Consider the following 21,990-nt stretch of genomic DNA (forward strand, 5'->3'; position numbering starts at 1 on the left):
TATAAAAAGAATAAACTCTTTGATTAAAAGAATAAACTCTCAATGATTTCTCTCTTTCTAGCCCAAGATTACATCTTTGGACATTAGCGCTATATGCAATTCAACAACACTTTGTACTTCAGAACATACCTCTGCTGAGTCAGGCTGAATATATGCTGAAACACCAAGAGATGGAATTGGTTACAAGATGCCTCTGAAATGATAGGGTCAGGATAAAACCAGACTAAATGGCTTTAACACAAACTGATCCCAGTCTAAGCAGTCATAGTTTATGACATTTATCAAATCCTGGAAATAAATGTCAGTGAAGCCTATACACCCAACAACTGATACATCAGCAACAGAACCCTAGCTATACATAGTTTTTCCACAGTTTTATGCATATATAATCCAAATTAATAGGATCATTCCACTGTGAGGCTTTAGCAATTCCTGGCCAAATTATTTTATGATCTGATTTGTGAGTCAAATCTAGAGGGAAACTTTCTTACATTTCCTAACTAAGGTTGCTATTGATGACTTAATGTTTCATATTTCCTAATCTGTAAGCAGTCTTGACTGAAAAGTGCTAGAACATTCCAAGGTGATCACTATGTCCCTCTCCAAATATATTTGTTTGTATAACTACAGTGCTAAAATCAGAGTCAAAAAAATAATAGATAGATATAAAGATGGACAGAGTAACCTCCTCTCTATATAGCTAGCAATATTTTATTCAGCCTCCATCTGAATGTTTCCTTCTGTAGTTTATAAAAGCAAATAGATATTGAGCACAATTTCATGACTATTTACTATTATTTTATTTTATATATATTTTTATGTTAATACAATCATATAATCAATAAATATTTTAAAGGGGCCTACTAGGTAATAGGCAATTTTATAGAAAGATTAAGGAATAAACTACATTGAACTATTATTTGTCTTTGTTAAATAGAAATAATTTATAAATAGGCCAGTTCAGACATGACTATTATTTGTCTTTATGTCAGTGTATGAATTAGTACAGGAAAGGTGGATTCTTGACACAGCATGTCACAACCTGAAACATTTTCAAGAGCATTGTATCTTTTGTGTGATAGCTTTTCATGTAAGAACATGAATTCAGGCATTTTAAAGACTGAATTAAATATAAACATCATAGAAAAAGAAAGACATGGATTCTATATTGTACTTGTGTGCTTTTATTATTATGGAACAAGAACAAATACAAAAAGCAATTTTCCTGGGAATGTAACTAGCATAAAATATAATAGCTGAACATTGGTTTTAATTAAGTAAACATTGTCTTAGCCAGAAATACATTAGTTTCCTAGAGCTGCCATAACAAAAATACCAAAAACTAAATGGCATAAAACAATATGAAATTGTTGTCTCACAGTTTTGAAGGCTAGAAGCCTGAAACTAAGGTGTCAGCAGGGCCATGCTTCCTCTGAAATCTGTAGGGACTCCATCATTGCCTCTTCTAGCTTCTGCTAGTTTGCCAGCTGTGTGATTCTAGCTCTGTGTTTATCATCACATGGCATGCTCCCAGGGTTTCTCTGTCTTCACATAGCCAGCTTCCTATAAAACACTTGCCATATTAAGAGACCACCTTAACCAAGTACATGTTCAATGACCCTATTTCAAAACAAGGAAACATTCTAAGAGGTACTTGGGGTTAGGGCATCATTTTTGACAGAATACAGTTCAATCTGTAGCACTTGATATTCTTTCATCAACATAAACTAATTCAATATACCAAGATAATCTGGATACATGTGCCTGCAAACTTTTTACTGGAGCTCAACCTAGCATCTGTGCCATCCAGGGATAGTATTGAATTGTTATAAGAATAGAGAGGATGAGTGCTATGAAAATTTGGCAGATGAAATTTGGCTCTGCCAATGGCAATGACTTATATAGAATTTCAGTCAAATGCTTGCCCAAGTTTAGGAGTATGCAGTAGTTACTTCCTGAAGCAAACTCTGGTGAGCTCTATTGATGCAGGAACTTTTCTCTGAGTTAAGGACAGAAAACTCTGCAACTGAAAGAAAATACTGCTTTCCCTTTCTAAGCTTCAAAACACAATGATTTAACTCCTGCCTTCTTTTAGACCTGAGATAACTCAATGGCTTCTATCCCATAAAACATGGAATGCCTTCATGAATATACTTGTCTTGTCTTAAATATAAATTCTTCTGGGTGGTAAAAAGAATTGTGCACCCAGTTGATCACAGCACAAAGCCACTGACAGACCCAGTGCCTATCTTCTTACATGAGCAGGAGGTGGGAACCTACACCTTGGAATTCAACATAAAATACAGATGAAAACATCTCTACCATTTCATGGTATCAGCCAAAATTCAGCAAAAATACTCAAAATATTTAACAGACATTCAAGAAGCAGAAACGGGCCACTCAGAATAAATACTGCCATTAAATAAATAGTATGTCTTTACCAATGCAGACCAGCTGAAAGTCTCTCTTAGGTAACAATAGCAGTTGTATTTAAGTTATTTCTGTAGCTGTATATGATATTTTTCTATAATAGGTATTGCTTGGATAGATTAGTAGATTAATAAGAAAGTCTACTAAAATTTTAATGAATTGGAGTTCCCACTGTGGTGCAGTGGTTAATGAATCTGACTAGGAACCATGAGGTTGCGGGTTCGGTCCCTGGCTTTGCTCAGTGGGTTAAGGATCCAGTGTTGCTGTGAGCTGTGGTATAGGTCGAAGACACAGCTCGGATCCCGCTTTGCTGTGGCTGTGGTGTAGCTCCGATGAGACCCCTAGCCTGGGAACCTCCATAAGCTGAGGGAGCGGCCCTAGAAAAGGCAAAAAGACAAAAAAAAAATTTAATGATTTTTAATTTTTATTAAAACTAATTTTGAGACATGATTAGTGATTTTTTTTTTCAAAATGTTGGTTTATATTATTGGATGCTTTTGTTAGAAATTTTATAATATCTTAATTAAAATAGAAACTGTATTCACATGCAAAATTAGTATCCTATGAATCTTGTAGGAGAACAAAATTTGCCACCACAAAATGTGTTTCTTTATCATGAGGATGAGTTTAGGCTAATTGTTATTATTTTTTTATTTGGGGGGTTATTTTTTGTTTGGGTTTTTTTGTTTGTTTGTTTTTGCCAGGCTCATGGAATTTCCTGAGCCAGGGTTCAAACCTATACCACAGCAGCAACCAGAGCTTGTACAATGACAACACCAGATCCTAAACCCTCTGTGCCACAGGGGAACTCCATAAGCTGATTATTTTTAAGGAACTGAAAACTCTGGTTATTTTTCTTTTCACCTCCCATTTAACTGCCTTCAAGAATTCAGATACAGGATCTATTTCAGGAAGAGAGTTATCACCAGTGATAACTACAAAGATGATGAAATACTTTCAGTGGACTGGGTGGATTTAGCAAGGGCTCTTCGTTCAAAGTCTTTTCTGTGTCTCATTATCTCTGCATGGCAGGAAAAATATTTCTTTACCAAACATTTGTTCTTCCATCGTCCTATGAATTGTCTTTCCTCCCACTGAAGCCTCAGGCCTCACCCTCTTCTCCATAACTCAGGATGACATATAGACTTCAATCACTTGACTGTCTTTGAGTCTCTTATTTTTGGGGCTTCTGTGTGTTCAAAATTAAATTTGTTTTTCTTTTGTTAATTTGTCTTCTGTCAATTTAATTATTATGCCAGCCAAAGAACCTAGAAGAAAAAAAAAATTTCATGCTTTACAATATCTATTACATTCTTGAGCTTTTCCAAGGTAATAATGCCAGGACATTGTTTCAGGTTAACCTCATTTTAATACCTTTGGTGAAATCTACATTATGTGTAATTTGAATATTATAATAAATTATATATATGTATATATAATATATATCTTATTTTAGAAGATCAATTGCATGGTAGTTTGCCAAGGTAATAATTTTTTTTATTTCATTGGTCCTTACTAAGTCTATTGAATATCCTCACAGTTGGCAATAAACTATGAGACATAGGCAATACTTTCTTCCTAAGTAAAGGAAAACAAATGTTTTCTTTGTCCTTTGTCCTGTGTTTTTCTTAAAGGAGTATTATTCAACAATGAAGAGAAAATAATATCATTGTTTATTTTAAAATCAATTTCATGTATTACTAAGAGAGATGGAAAATTTTGTGTGTGTAAGGTATTTTTCTATAAAGATATTTATTTGGTCCTTATAATTTGCTTACCTCTCTAAGCCCAATTACACTCTTTCAATGATAAAATAATTTAAATAATCATAGGATGCTTTAATCATGAGCTTATGCATACATTGTGTTGTTGTTAATACCTATTGCTTTGAAAAAAATCAGTTTTAAATAAAATGGAAGTGTTAATAGACATGTTATAGAATCTAGATTCTTATTTCTGAAACACAAAAGAACTACCTATTTTCTAGGTTTGTATTTATACATTACTGCTATGCTGAGGTGTTGAGTGCTACTCTAATGGAATTTGGAGCATTACAGAATTTCTAAATCATGCCAGACAATGGTTTATTCTCAAAGTTTTAGACATGGTTAGTTAATGGAACTCTACTTAATCCAACACAGCAAGTAAGAAAAATATGAGATTTATGTAATATTTATGGAATAAATATTGACTAATCCCAACAGGAGAGTTTTGTGTTTCTGCTCTGGTTGTTACTGGCATTGCTTTTTACTCCAGGAAGATTTTCCTCCAATTCTAGTGTTTTAAAATGAGCTACAACTGGATCAAAGGGGCACTTGGGTCCTTCTATTCAAGGTTAGCAGAACTTCCTAGCCTGTGTTCTCCTTGTTCCATCTCTGAGGATAGTCACAAAAAAAAAAAAAAAAAAAAAAAAAAAACAGAGATGAATTTAAAAGAGCTAATGAGCTATTTTCCTGTATGATTTTTTTTTTAATTATAGAGAAATAAAATATTGCCTTCCATGTCAGTAAACAAAAGATGTCATAGTCATCAGTGATTGCAGCCACCTCCAAGAGTGAGCTGTTGAGTCCTGAGGGAACTCAAGAAGGAAACAAAGAATACCTGCCATCTAGCAGCCATCAGAATGCAGCCACTCCAAAAGGTGAGCCCTGAGGAAACTCAGGCTGTGCAAAACCAGGATACTGGCCCCAGATTGCTGAGATGCGAATCAAAGGAATGATTTCAGTGAGCCCAGATTTTTGCATCTTCTCATAGAAAAGTGCCAATAAATTCCTTAACATGAGGTATCCAGTTTTCTTTTATTAACAGTAATGTTTTGTTATGACTACCTGCTCTTTGTTGCAAAACTCCTATATATCCTATCTCCCCCCTCACCTCCTCCAGCAATTTTCTCAGGGTTACTTAAGATACTGCCTCCTGGGCTGAAGTCCTTAGTTTTGTCTATCAAATAAAATGTAAATCTCTACTTTTAGGCTGTGCATAGTTTTTCAGTCAACAATATGTTCATTTATGTTTATGTGTTTAAAAAATGTCCTAGCTAATACAAATTAATTTTTTCAAATATTTCCTTTTTCATTTCCTTATTTTGATTAACTAGACATATGATTTAAGTTGTTCATCCTTAAGTAAACTTTTTAAAGGGAGCAACATATAATTTAAGTTGCTCATCCTTAAATAAAATTTTTAAAGTTATCAACACAATGTCTTTTTAGCAAGTTCTCTCAAGGTGCTAACAAATTGATTTTTTCATTTAAGGCAATTATCAATTCTTAAATGATTTAAGCAGATTAACATTGACTTCACCCATGATCTTGCCCTGGGATCCCAATGTCGCCAAATACTAAGACTGAGGTTATCTTAGAAAAAAAATTCCCTCAGCCTCTCTGCCACCTGTCTTTGTGTCTTGTTATCCACTTTAGCATTCTACCATCTGCCATACCACCAAAGTGACCTATAATTAAGAATTTTGAAGAAAATCCACTCTAAATTACGATGGGACACAGTCTTTCATGGCCCTTAAAGTGTAACAGTTCTATTAGTCAAGAAGCCCCTTGTATGAGGTCATGGAGAAGACTGGCATGTGTATGGAATAACCTTTCTGTCTTAATGACCACTAATCATGCATTTTGTTGTTCAGACAGCACAGATATATGACAACTACCTGCTTCTCCAAGGAAGAGGCAAAAGATTTTACCTGCTGGAGATGTTTTATTATATTTTTCTCCTGGGAATATGATACATATTTTTTTGTTATTTCTTGAATAATTTTCCTGCAACATGAAGTTACTTTTAATTTTCTTTAAAAGTATACACTGTATTTCTCTTATTAGTACACTTTTAATATAACATAGAATGTTTTTCTCATGTAAAGTATGTGTTTTGCAAGAAAAACAAGAATGGCTAATTTGAAAAATCTGCTAGCAAAAGATCAATTATATAATGTGCATAATATTGTAAAATTTCATGAACTTTATTTTAATATCTGTATTCCAAATGCCAGATGTTCCCATAATGATAAATCCTGTGAAAGGGGGAATTTTTCTCACTTTATTTTTAATGATTTCAAAATTTATTCAACTCACAGATTTGCAAAACACACTGCAGATATCTTCTTAAGTTTCCATATTTTTTGCTTCTTAAGACAACACATTGCCATTTGGAGCAACTTTTATGGCATATTAAACTGTATCATTTGGAAGTATAATGTGAAACATCACTGAGCAAAAGAGAGATGGGGAAAAGTGTTTAGGTTATTTAAAAAAAAATGGAGGGAACTCTAACTCATATAAACCTTCCTCATCTTTACAAATGACAAGCTACCTATTTTTAATAGATTGTCATCTAAACACACTCACTATGTAGGTGTCGCTTGAAGTCCCAGAACAGTCCCCAAGCTTGTTCTTCAACACCTCTAAAACCTACACCCCAAGCCCTTCCATCCACGTTTGGATAACTATCATTCCTAGAGTGACCTTACCTAACCTCAAATCTAAAGCTCTTTCCAAACTCCCACTCCTCATGTGGAAGTTTTAAAACCTTGGGAGATACATTTCCAACCAGACTCTCTTTCACTTCACAGTCCATCAACAATGTGAACATAAGAACATAGGTTCTGCTTTCCAAACTAAACATTTCTCTCTTTTTCTTTTACGACTCCTGAAATAACAAGAATTTATTATTGCTATTTTAGGGCCACACCCATGGCATATATGGAGGGTCCCAGGCTAGGGGTTTAATCGGAGCTATAGCTGCGAGCCTACACCACAGCCACAGCAACGCCAGATCTGAGCTGCGTCTGCGACCTACACCACAGCTCACGGCAATGCCGGATCCTCAACCCAATGAGTGAGGCCAGGAATTGAACCTGATCCTTATGGTTCCTAGTAGGGTTCATTAACTGCTGAGCCAGGAAGGGAACTCCAAGAATTTTTAATACCTTTGACATCTTGGTAGTACTCTAAGACATAAAATTCTTACTTTAATATATTGACTAACTGTACTATTGTATGAAATAAATGCATCATTGCCCACTATAAGTCATTACTGAGGATCATCTGAGTAAATAATGAAGAATCTTATTCATCTCAGAGATACAGCAGTGAATGATGGCTCGAAGTGCTCAGGAATTGAACCTGGGCAGCCTGGATGAAAACCAAGAATCCTAGTCACTAGACCAGCTAAAGGCAAAAAGCAGAATTGCCCTGATTCTTGCCCCCTGTTGAAAGCAAGAATGTTTCAAGGAGGCAAAGACTGTAAAAACTGGTATGAAGTTTATTGTTAGTGATATGGTACAATATGTGGGAGAGCACACAGAGAATTAGTATATTTATCTAAGGCAGAAATAAATAATAATACACACTCAAAAGAAGAGTGCAGGTGCTGGTGTTACCCTGAATGAAGAGTGCCCCTGAGGGGTGATTTAAATCACTTATATGGAGAAGTTCTTCTGGGTCTTTTTTTTCCTTTGGCTAATTGTCTACTTTATTTTTCACACCTGACCAGACTCAGGAACCTCCCCCTATATGTGTGCGCCTGTTTTGGCCAAGAAGGATTCCAAAGCAAGGCAATGTGGGAAGGTTATACAGACTTATCATGGTCTGGCACTCCCTCCCTTTCCAACCCAGAAGAGTCTTTCAGTGCAGACGTAGTTGGGGGATCTCTCTGACCCAAGGATGGGAGATATGTGACCTCTTGTTCTTTTGCCCAAGCCGGGCTTAGCCTCTCTTCTGATCCTGTCATTACCATTGTTTAACATGTTCAGTGAAGACAAGTACCATTTATTTACCTTTTTCCTGTTGTTATTGCTGTCTTATAGATAGATGGCTGCTTGTAAATGTCTATACAGAGCCCACCTATCTCCTGTCTCAAGAAACGTAAACAAGGAGTTCCTGTTGTGGCGCAGCAGAAACGAATCTGACCTAGTACCCATGAGGATGCAAGTTCGATCCCTGGCCTCACTCAATGGGTCAGGGATCCAGTGTTCCCGTGAACTGTGGTGTAAGTCACAGACATGGCTCGGATCCTGAGTTGCTGTGGTTGTGGCATAGGCCAGCAGCGGTAGCTCTAATTCAACCCCTAGCCTGGGAACTTCAATATGTTGTGCGTGGGGCCCTAAAAACAAAAAGCAAGAAAGCAAGAAAGAAAGAAAGAAAGGAAGGAAAGAAATGTAAACAAGAGACTAGTTGTAAATGTCTATCATGGAGCCCATCTATCTCCTGCCTTGTTATGGTAAATGACCTGGTATATGGTATATGAGGAATGGATACATCAAATTCTTCAATGCATATAATGTGTGTGTGTGTGTTTGTGTGTGTGTATGGTATTATACACATGGCATTACAATCATTTTGTAAGCCAGTTATCGCAGTTATTTTTCAGCATCGGTGCATATAGTTATGCTATGTAGTCTTGCTGTATAGTCAAAAGGGACAGTAAATTATGCTCAAATGCACTGTCTCAACAAATTAATTATAACTCCTTATGATATATGTGTAAGCATGCATGTGCACTTGTATGCATGTACAAATATACATACACATACATACATGTAGCATATGATATGTATATATATATAGAGAGAGAGAGAGAGAGAGAGACTGTTGTTTGAAGAAGCTTCTGAGATATGGTCCAAAATATTTACAATCATATTCAAATTTATTGATTCTTGAATGACAAAAATAATTTAACTCCAATACAATGAAAACAACATAAAGATACTTGTGTTCTCCTTTTCTTATTGTTTATTCTTCCTTACTAATTTTAGATAAATCAATGAACAGAAATGAAATGAACATGTGAGATTTTTAAAGGCCAGCTGCTGCTGTTGGCATGTATTTGAAGCTAATGGCTAATCTTCAAGTACAGTGCCGGTTTTGCTAAAACCTGAATCCTCTTTCATTCTGACAGCCAGTGTTTCTGAGCCAAAATCAGGGGACAGTTCTTGGATTCCTGACTCTCTTATTTGAGAGCATTGTAGAATAAACAGATGCAGTATATGGGAGAAGGAACATGTTGTTTATCCTCATTCAGATCTGAATGATGCTTTATCTTTAGTTCATGTTATTATTTTAAATGGAAATTATGGGAAAATGTTACCTATAAATTATCAAAGACATGCTCTGTATTTAAATACTGAATATGTCTTCACTTTATTATTTTATACCTGAATCAGAAATATGTGAAATTAAATATACTCACACAACTCTAAAACATTTTACTTATACATACATAATATTTGCTTGCTGACGTAATTTGGCATTCTAGCATTTTGCTTATTGATGTTTGTGTTATTATTCAATAATTTCCAAATGGTATAATTCACAATCTGTAACATGGAGCTTTATTTTATGATAGTGCAAGAGATAGTTTGCCAGTTACAAAACTAATGCCTTTTATTTTGTCATAATGGTGACTAGACCTTGGTTTCCAATTTTTCTAAGTTTTAGAAAACATTCGTCTGTGTTCAAATGAACAAACTGAAATAAACAAATTGGACAATTTAGTGACAATTTAGTAAAATAAACTGCTCAAAGTGATGGCCTCTTTAATTGAACAGCAATCAATTTGATGAATTATGTTATTATGTTAGACTAACAGTCAACCTACCATTTTATTTCTTTTGAGGATTGACATCAGTTGCAAAAGTTACATATATACATACATATGCATATTTATGTCCACTTAAATGTATCTATGTATGTACATGTAAACATGTGTATCTTTGTGCCTGCTCCACATATAAAGAGAGTTGACACTGGAGTAGAGAAAGACATACTGCATAGTTCACACACACACATATGTATTTATATATATGTATGTATATATTTGTGTATTAATATATAAAACCATACATATATAATTTATGTGATCAGAAAATGTAAAAACTATACTCATTCTTTAAATTAGTCCTCAGTCTATCCCATCATAAATCTTTACTGATGATTCATTTCCCAGACACAATAATACCTTATGGAATAAATATATAAATGTCTGAATAATTTTTCTCCTTATAGAATAATTTTAAAAATGAAATGTGATTGTAACACTCAAGTCTCAGGAAACCTTAGGTAGATATATTTCTATTAATAATACCAGGTATATGATTATTATAATGATGATGATGATTTCTTAGTACAATCAGTCCAGAGAAATATGGAAGAAGTAAGGCTTATGGAAAGAAATATGCAGAAAAACAATGTTTTTTTCATAAGATCTAATTTGATATCTGTTAAACCTGTGAGAATAATTCAAAAAACCAATTAGAAACTTCATAAGACAATCTTCCTCTATCCCCCAAACATTTCTATCATGCATGGTCACTTCATCATCCACAGGGATGTATCAACCCTCATCAGTTCCCTCATCTGCTTATTTACTTCCTCCCAACCTCCTTGGCATCTCCTAATGTAACCCTGAACCCTCCCCAGAAATCTCTAGTCACTCCCACCTTTGCTTCTTCATTAACTCTTTGCAGTGACAGTTGGGCTATTTTAAAGGATTAACCTTATGGCTTTGATGATGGGAAGCCAGGGGGTGGACAATTACGAATAAGCCCTTGTGGGGTCACAATATGTGAAAAGGCACTTGGGTTCATCTTCAAGAACCTGAGACAGTCTTCATTGTCTTTCATGTCCTGGTTCATAAGATACTGACAATCCCTGGCAATCAGGAATTTGATGCTCTAGTTTGAGTATGAGCATTAGAAACTGATTCTTCAGTAGATAGAGCAGACTGAGTACATTGGATGAGCGGTACCCAGGTGGGAATGTATATTGCCAAGGATGCCAGATTGCCCTTGAAATACAGTGATTCTGTTAGTGCAGTAACAGTGCATCCTTATATTCTAAGCAATCCCCAAGGAGGCTGGGACATCCAACAGAGTTCCCAGCCAGTGAGGGATTGGTAAATTGATTATATTTCCATCCTTCTTATGAGTTAGAATTGTAAATATGCCTTGCTTTATGTGGACACTGTGTCCGGCCTAACCCAAGCTTTTCCCTGTCACCACCCAAACCAGGCAGCCATCATTAGGAGATCAGAAAACCTAAGGACCTAAGAACCATGTACAGATACCCTCAATGAATATACAGTGATCACAGGTCACATCTCAAAAGTCATGATGTGCCAGATGGGGCAAAAGAACACAACATCGAAAGGAGGTTCCATCTCCCCTACAACTGCAAGTAGCAGTATTACAGAAAGAAAGGAATATAAAAGCAGCAGATTAAATTACTAACAAGTGAAATCACCTTGGCCAAGCAGACTAAAGTACTATGCCAGGCTTTAATGCATTTAAATGATCAATCAGTAAGGCTGTTGCCCCATATGCCAGACTGGGAACCCCTGTTGAGATACCCAATTCTGTAAACATACAGAAGCTACAGGACACAGTGTTGCACCAACTCTCAGTGCTATGCTGCTGAGAATGCCATACCTTATCATGCCTTGAAAAGGAGCTATCTACTATAATTTGCAATGGTATAGCCCACTGGGATGGTGAATTTGTTCAAACATCTGGATGAGGAGAAATCATTCAATATGCATGGGGATCCCACTGTCCTATTGCAAGCCAGACTTATGTTGAAACACACTGTACCTGGAATGGAACAATGCACCACTGAAAGAGGGGAGAAAGTGGGGGTCTTGGTCTGGCATAGCCTGTCATTCAGTCTTTCTCTCCATGCCTGACAGTGCTACCTCCCATGGCCAACATGTATGGTATGCACAACCCTGTCAAGTTCCTAAAGCTGCCAACCTCCCTCTCATCAAGGCCAGGTGGATACATTCTATTTTCCTCTAATAACATCATTTGGCCGCCATCTTTGTTCCCTCCATTGGGCTGGAGGACAGTACAGCACACATAGTAACCCTTACTAAATTCACCCAGAAAGACTTAAATATAGCCAACCAAATCTGTCCTTACTGAACATTGAAAAGTCTCTGATGAGAAAGGCTATTCTCCCAAATAGAATGGCCTTGGACATGTATTCTCCCTTGCAAGGAGGTACCTGTAGCAATATCCAGAGTGTCAGGCATTCATACCTGATGTGTCAGCTAATGTATCATCATTATTAAATCACATGAGCTTATACGTGAACATCCTGAGTAATCAGACCCCAGTCCCAGGGAACTTAATAAATCAGTGATTTGGATCATTGGGCTCTTGGAAAAGAATTGTTACTTATTTTGGAAATTATTACCTTGATCTGTGTTACTCTTGCCTGTGCCGTTTTGCTATGATACCTGATAGACTGGCAACCCAACACTGTGCTGGTAGGCCTGTGCAAAGCCTTAAAAGCTGAGCAACTATTCAGATATACCACACCTGCCCCTACCATCCCTGATGTCCTGCTTGCTCCAGCAGAGGCCTCAGGATACAGTAGAATCGGGGATGGAGGGGGCAGGTGGGCAGGTGTAAATGGTTGTTTAGCTTTTAATGCTTTGCACAGGCCATCCAGCACGGTGTTGGGTTGTCAGTCTATCTTTTCAGATCAATCCCAACAGCGATGAGGTTAAACCATCTTTGTTTTTGAGTTACTTTTACTGGATACTTTATAGCGAACTGGGATAGGGTTTTGGCTCTTTGAGCTTCCTCTTTGTCTCACAACTTTCTCACAGCCCATAACCATTCCCAAGATTTGTCATTTTCCTCCAGATGGCAGTGGATGGCCCAACATCATAAATGTTTTGTCCCCTGACTGGGCTCAGCATGGATGTTAGCATGCATACCAGGTTTGGGTGTGAACTGACATATCTCTGCTTTTTATTCCTGCAGTGAATGTGGTCCAATCAGGACCTTCAAGGACTGGAGCAAAGATAGCCGTCTCATTCCCAACTTCCTAAGAATTTGTGTACCTCTTTTATAGATGTCTAGGGCCGCACCTTCCCAGAGACGTCCTCCTCATTGGACCAAGTGCCCTTGCAGGCTAGAATAATCTAGTCTATAAAGGAGTGAAGACCTTGAACCCTGAGCACCATGTAAGCACTGCAGGGGGGGAAATGTGTGTGGTGATGTTGTTCATTTTCTTGGCCTCCTACACAAGGCAGAGAAATGCTATCACCATGCCACCCTTCACCCCTGCCCAGTATTCCATAGCCTCACAAATGCTTTCCCTGGCCTTTTGCTGGAACTTGGCAGCTACATAAATAATATCAGTGTGACTATATCCCCTCATCATGAGGGGGCTGCCCTGCTGGCTGGGGTTGTTACTATGTTTTAGTTTTCCTTTGTATTAAGGGTTGGACAACATGTGATATTTTGTCCATCTCACTGTCAATCATAAGAGCATCCTCCTCTTTGTTCTCACTTTCCCAGGGATCCCACTTCTTACCATCCCATAGGGTTTACAACCGGCTCAGACCTTAATTGAGACTACTTGTGCACTCTTAGTTTTGCCAAATGGCATGCTAAGGTCTCCAGCTTCTTACCATGCTCTTCCATCTAGCTTGCCAGCCCTGAAGCTGGCAGAGTTGTGGATGCACAGAAGACTGTCACTCAGTCTTCTCTAACCTCAGTTCTTGTTCCAAATTTCTAACACAAGCTTCAGCCTCTGGGGATCCGTGGCCAGATTTACTGCCCATAGCAGAGCCAAGGCCACCATGCAGTCCTTCATTTCCTCTCTTTGTTGCAGTGCACTATGCACAGTTCCTCAAAAAAAGGGCACCAAACCAGCCCTCGCCTGCAGGGCATCCCTATATTCTACAAGCATCTACTCTATGGGGCACCCCTCCCCACATAGAGGTTGATGGCCTGCTTGGGATTTCCCCTGTGGATGACTCTTTCCTGAGACGCTTTTTTTGGTCTCCTGGCTAAAACAAGTGTTGGTTCGACACCTGGGTGAAATTCAAAACTGGCCCCTGTTCAAGGAGGACAAGGAGAGACCAAAGAAAGAGGAAGATCATTCAAGATTGGTAAGCAGCAGGTTTAGTAAGCAAGGAAACCTACATACGAGGCTTGTCTTAGTGGTTGCAACAGAAGTGGATTTCTGCACCTGCCAGCCAGAATCTTTAAAGTTTATATGGAGGCCTTAAACTTGTCTTTGAAATAGCTCCTAGCCTTGAAATGATGGGCAACACATACATTCTGATGACAGGGGAGGGAATGAGGATCTTGGATTTCCTGAGTCCAACTTGCAGGTCAGCCAGGAGTCAGAGCCTCTTGATGACCTCCTCCAATGAGAAGTTTTGAAAATGATGGATAAACTGGGGGAGTGAGAACTCCAGGAGATAACATTTAAAATGAATAAATGTAGTTGAAAAATGTGAAGTTGGTGCAGAGATAAACCAAACATAAATGAAGAATCTAGAGCCCAAAACTTGTATAATAATCACTAGTTTATACATTAATTCAGATTCTAACTTAAAATGTCAAACCTGTGCCTTTTTTTCATAGTGCATTATCATAAGTGAGACAAAAATAGATAATTCCTTTATTTTTTTTCCACTTTATCCTGAATCCTCACTGCTACTTCCCTAACTCCAGCAGATGTTCTACTAAAAAAATGTTACATGTCCCTGAGTATAGGCATTTGAACACATACCTTTAATTATGTTTTTAAGCCTGTGTATACAATGTTTATTGTAATGATTATTTTCCAGATACATTTTTCACCTATTGATTTTTTTCACTCATCATTATGCATGTTAATTCAATCTGTGTTGCTGTGCATACATCTTGTTTGTTGTTGACTATATTCTATAGCATGTGTTTGATATTTTCTTATGATGAGAACTTAAGTTGTTTCTAAATGCTCTTCAATACACTGAAATACACTACAGTTACCAGTGGGAAGTGTTCTTATGTACCTTTGTAATAACTTCTCTTGGATGTATGTAATGGAGATGATAGATAGATAGAAAGATAGATAGAAAGATAGGTGATAGATGGATAGATAGATTAGATAGATAGATGATAGATAGACAGATAGATAGATAGATAGATAATCTAGGTAACTCTTATGATATACAAATAACTACTTTCATTATTTACTGACAGATGGCTTTCCAGTTCTGTTGACAGATTTATACTCCCACCAGAGATGTATGATGCTTTTTTGCTTTCCAAATCCTCATCAAACTTGTTACTTAATTTTTAGTGTTTGGTCAATACCATGAGTGTAAAGTCTTCTATATTCTTAAATTCACATTTCTCTGATTACACGTGAGTTTAAGAAGTTTTTATGTTCTTTATTTCTTCATAAATGCTGAGATATGTATGAAACAATTTAAGATCCACTTCTCCATTAATTGTATACCATTTCAAAAGTCTGTCAATTAAATTAATGAAAAATAAATATAAGCCATAAGCCAATTCTAGGGATGATAAAAAGTAAAAATATTTGTATCTTTTAATTTTGTGTTATACTCATTAATTATATGTTCCCCATCTATGAATTGCCTAATTATATCTGTGACTATATTTCTATTTTTCTAATGTATTTATATTATTGAATTGAAATTTATCTTTAATGATCTAAATTGTATGCTTTTGTTCATAAAAGATGATAATGCAAATGATAATAGCTTACAAAATAATAGCTTACAATTTAATGCATATTAATAACTACAATTATTTAGATGTTATAATATTCCATGCACTCTTCTAATCATATTCTAAGTAACTTGATTAGTCTTCATGAAAATAACAATTATCAAAATAATATTGGAACAACAACAAAAAGATACTGATGCACAAATATGTTAAGAAATATGCCAGAGTTCCTTGGTGGCTAAATGAGTTAAGGATACAGCATTGTCACTGCTGTGACTTGGGGGGCTGCTGTGCATGGTTTGATCCCTGGCCCTGCAACTTCCACATGCTGCTGGCAGGGCCAAATATATATATATATACACACACACACACACACACACACACACATATATATATATATATATACACACACACACATATATATATATATGCCAATGATAGAAACAACAACTGCAAAAAATCCCAGATATGTACCAGTATTTGCAAAGAGGCCGTCTTGACTCTATGGCATATGCTGTTAGACACTGCATTCCAATTATTCTTAAGCATCATACAGACGCTTTCTATATCATATAAATTGTGTGAAGAATATCTGGCTTTAATTAACATCCTGTAGAATTATACATTCAGGGTAATCACTGGTTCTTATAGACATAAATCAATATGTTGTCTCCTTTCTCCTTTTACCTTTCAAAAGAGCTATTTACCTGACTCAAGATTACATATTTATCAGTTTATCATCTGACATTTTCTGTAATTAGCTTCCCGATCTTAATTCATTTTCCATAATATCGTAACAAAATACGGACCATTTTTTTTTTCTCCCATGTGGCATGCCAGATTGTTCTAAACTAAATCCTAAGTATTCCACCCGCCCTATTTATTTCAGGTGCCATCATTGTCATAAGTGCCTATGTACATCTGTTTCTGAGCTAGTTCTAGTGTGTTCCACTAGTCTTTTATTTTCCTGAGTTTTGGGTAAAAAACTATTTTTAAATATATGGCTTCGTAGTATATTTGTATACCCGCTAATTTGATTTCTACTTCTTTGCTCTTCTGAAATTAATTAGTAATAGACTTTTATTCTTTTCAAACTTTATATAAATGTGTAAAGCTGCCAAAAATACAGTTACATTTTTCCCTTGAATTCGAAAATATTTAAGGAGAACATATATATTAGGGAGAAGGAATGACTAAAAACTTTACAATAATAAAATTTATAAATCATGAGATATCTCTACTTTTATTCAGATTTTCTTTGTTATTTATCGACATAATTTTTCTTATTATCTTGTGATCCTTTATGTATTAATGCTTAGAAAATTTACTTTCTTTGTTTCTAATTATATTAATCTTGTTTTTAATTTTTATACTAAGTACTATTCTACATTAAAATTATTAAATTCTATATGTTGATATTATTTTTAGCAATTATGAAGAAGTCTCATCAACTTTTAGTTCAGATTCTGATATATTTTAAAGACTTTTTTAATTATAAGTTTTAGTTTTACAACAAATTGGCAGGAAGATATCAAAATTTCCTTTATAACCCCTGCACCTACACACATGTATAGCTTCCTCCATTATAACCATTATAACCATCCATTATAACCATCATTTACCAGTGTTAATTTTTATAAAAGATAAACCTACATTGACACATTATCATCACCCCCCAAAATTAGGGTTCGCTCTTGATCTTGCACATTCTATTGGTTTGGATTAATGTTTAAGGACATATATCTATCATTGTAATATGAAATAGTATGTTTTCACAGCCTTAAATACCCTCAGTGCTCTACCTATTCATTTCCTCACTCCTCCACCATGGCAACAATGGATATTTTTATTTATTATCTCCATAACTGTTACCTTTCCCAGAATGTCATACAACTGATATCATACTGTATATGGCCTTTGCAAATGGGCTTCTTTCACTTAATAATATCATTTAAGGTTCCTCCATGTCTTTCCATAATTTCAGAGCCCATTTCTTTTTAGTGCCAAATAATATTCCATTGCCGGATGTAACACAGTTTATTTATCCATTCACCTACTCAAAGACAACTTAATTGCTTCCAAGTTTTAGCAGTTATAAATAAAGATGCTCTCAGTGTCCATGTGCTGTTTTTCCAAAGCTGCTGTTCCATTTTGTATTCCCACAAGCAAAGAGAGTTCCTGTTGCTGTACGACCCACCAGCATTTGATGCTGTCAGTGTTCTGGAGTTGAACTATGCTAATAGGTGTGTAGTGCTATCTCATTGTTTTTTTAATATGTATTCTCTGATGATATGATGTGGGACCTCTTTTTCTGTGTGCTTATTTGTCATGTGTACATATTCTTTGGTGAGATTAATGTCGAGTTCTTTAACCTCTTTTTTTTTTTTTTTTTGTCTTCTATTTTCAGGGCCGCACCTAGGGCATATGGAAGTTTCCAGGCTAGAGGTCAAATTAAAGCTGCAACTGCCAGCCTATACCATAGCCATAGGAACGTGGGATCCCAGCCTCGTCTACAACCTACACCACAGCTCACAGCAGCAACGGATCCTTAACCCATAAGCGACAAGGCCAGGGATCGAACCATATCCTTCCTCGTGGATATAAGTCAGGTTAGTTACTGCTGAGCCGCAATGGGATCTCCTCTTTAACCTATTTTTAATTGGTTTTCTTGGTTGATTTTGAGACTTCTAGTATAGATTAGCTAGCTATCCTTATCAGATGTGTCTTTTGTAAATATTTTCTCTCAGTCACAGCTTGTCTTCTTATTTTCTTGATATTATTTTTCCACAGAGAATAAATTTTTAATTTCAAAGCAGTCTGTCTTATTATTTCTTTCATGGGTGGTGCATTTGGTATTGTATCTAAAAAGGGCACAATCATATCCCAAATAATCTAGATTTTCTTTTTGTTATTACATTCCAGGAGTTTTAGAGTTTTGTGTTCTACATTTAGGTCTGTTTTCCATTTTTAGTTAATTTGTGAAGCAGTAAGGTCTGTATTTACATTTTTTTTTTTTTTTTTTTGCATGTGGGTCTCCAGTTATTCCAGCATCACTTGTTGAAGAGATTATTTTGCTCCATTGTACTGCTTTTGCTATTTTGGCAAAAATCAATTGACTATATTTATGTGGGGCTAATCTTGGGGTCTATAATTTGTTACAACAACCTATTTGCCTGTTCTTTCATTGATACTACACCATCACAATCACTATGGCTTTATAGTAAATCTTGAAATAGAATGGCATCTGACATCCAACTTTGTTCTTCTTCAATATTGTATTGGCTGTTCTGGGTCTTTGCTTCTCCATGTCAACTTAGAATCAGTTTCTCAATATTTATAAAATAACTGTCTGGGACTGTTGGATTTTTAATGTGGCTGATAAAATTTGCAAATAAATTGTCTTCTAATTCTAACAGACAGAACAATATAATCTTACAGTGTTAGGTTTTTTCCCTTATCTTAAAACATTCACAGGGTTTAATTTAAATAGTAGCGGTAGTAGCAGACATGCTTTTATAATTTTTTTCAAGTTTAAAACAAATGCATTTTAGTTACTCTACTCATCATAAGGTAGAATGTTCCTTTCTATTCCTTATTGTAGAGTATATTTTTAAAAACCACATATATGAAGTGAAATGTATTGGAATATTTTCCAAGTCTAATTATATTATTATAACTCCAATATTTCATTAACCTAACAAAATAAGTAATAGATTACAAATGGCAATAGAAGTGTCTAGGATTTAAACAGTGTGTTAAAAATCCAGGACTTAAACTGTGTTAAAAGCTTTTCCATTATCTATTACCTTCCTTTGATAGTCCCTCAAACACACATACTGTATCCTGGGATAACATTTTTTCTTAAATGTCTTCTATTTCTAAAGACTTTTCACACAGATTTTTTTGTCAGTCTTCCAGATTCATATACTCATCTCTCCTCTCACATCTAAAGTATCCCTGTTTTTGGGAAAAAGCCAGCAACTCATACTAGTCATTTTTTCCCCACATGAAAATTTATTATATCATAAAATTGACATTTCAAAACGGTGGGGTAAATATTAGCTATTTAAAAAATGATATGGCGTATTAGCTTCAGCATATGGAAAATTAAATTTGGATTTGTATTTTGCATGCACAAAATTTAATATAAATTAATGTAAGTCATAAATAGTAAAAGTCCAAAAGTACTGGAAAAAATGTGTTTATAAGGACATCCAAAAATTAACTATATCAGTATTAAAAATAATAGTACAGAACAAAAGGCTTACATATACAAAGATTTAAAAATCCATATTGGAAGAAATAATTTGCAACATACATAATAAGGACAAAGGACTACTATCTAGGCCAAAGCTAAAAAAAGGGAACTTTATCATGAGTCATATATTAGTGAATATAATAAGTAACAGAATTAAACTCCCAATAACTACAGATTATAGACACATTTGATAACTCTTTAAGCAAGAATATTTGATTTAAAACAATTAAACATATAAGAAAAAATCAAACATATAAAAATCCAAAAGAGAAATGACCACTTTAAAATTATTTATGAGGTCTCCAAACATGTTAGTGAGTTTAAAACTTAGAAACATTAAATTTTAATCAGCAGATTCAACTCAGCTGAAGAACTAGCATGACCTGAGATTGGGATATATATTAAAGTACATACCAATAGAAGGAAAAGTATAAAAGACTATAATGAACCAGGAGATAATCCAAAAAATAACTGGAAGTGGAAGGAAATAGAAAGAATGGAGAGAAGGCAAAGGAATAATATGTTGAAAAAAATCGCTTCTCAGATTCAAAAGGCACAAGAATTCAATAGGATAAATCTACATGTGGGCATATCTTAGTGAAACAGCAAGTGACTAAATACGATGAGAGGTTTTTAAAAGCTGTTAGATCCTGGAATATCACACTGTATGGTAATTATTGAAACATTAATAAAATATCTTAGGGGTTGCTGAGGAAAGAAATCGATTACCAAGCATATTCTATCCAAATATATGCTACCCTGGAGTAAATTATTTTAGGCCCATAGATATTATTTTTAAAATTTTCTAAGTCTAGGACACATAAAAAAATTTCAAAGGTAGACTTAAAGAAAAGAATGAGTGTATAAATTTTAAACCCGTATGTGACTGGGTGGGAACATAGAGAAACATCCAAAGTCTGAAGATATAAGAAAAAAAAAAAAAGCACAAAATACTGTGTAAAAGAATACACAGTTTAGGATGGTAGAAGATAGTCCTAATGTACTGAAAAATATAATCAGTAAAATGGTCTAAATTGCCACGTAGAAGGTAGAGGTATTTTTAAAATATTATACAAGACAAATTCTAAGAAAAGGACATTTGTCACTGTTATAATATTGTTAGAAAAAGCAAATTTTAAAAAAATATGGTAAAAGATAAATTGAGGTATATTAGAATTTATAAGTTCATTTGAGCAAACATGTGAATCAGGCGGAACCAAACCAAAATTGGTTAGTAGTCCTCCACAGTGGAAGCTAGAGGAAAGGCTTTTATAGAGAAGATGAGAAAGCAAAGCAAATAAACTATTTGACTGGCTATTGCTTGCCTTATTTTGGAAAGCCTAGTTGGGTGTTTGTATCAGTTGTTCTTAAGTTTTATTTCCTGGGATTTGAGTGTTTTGACATTGACTTAGGCTTTGTTTATAGAAGTTATCAAAGGGTAAGAACCACTTCAGTCTAATGGCCTCATTCTTTGATTATCTTAACAAGCATTCTTAGGCAAAATTGTATTATATTCTATTAATATGAAGTAAGTCAGAAAGAGAAAGGCAAATACCATATGATATCACTTATATCTGGAATCTAATATATGGCACGAATTAACCTTTCCGCAGAAAAAAAATCGTGGACTTGGAGAATAGACTTGTGGTTGCCAAGGGGGATGGGAAGGGAGTGGAATGGATGGGGTGCTTGGGTTTAATAGATACAGACTATTGCTTTTGGAATGGATTAGCAACGAGATTTTGCTGTGTAGCACTGGCAATTATGTCTGGTCACTTATGATGGAGCATGATAATGTGAGAAAAAAAAATGT

Source organism: Sus scrofa, chromosome 16, assembly GCF_054392235.1.
Source record: "Sus scrofa isolate SSC_HxYL_T2T_F1_AM1 chromosome 16, Sscrofa_HxYL_maternal_Yorkshire_Landrace_v2.0, whole genome shotgun sequence".
In the NCBI taxonomy this organism is placed as follows: domain Eukaryota; kingdom Metazoa; phylum Chordata; class Mammalia; order Artiodactyla; family Suidae; genus Sus; species Sus scrofa.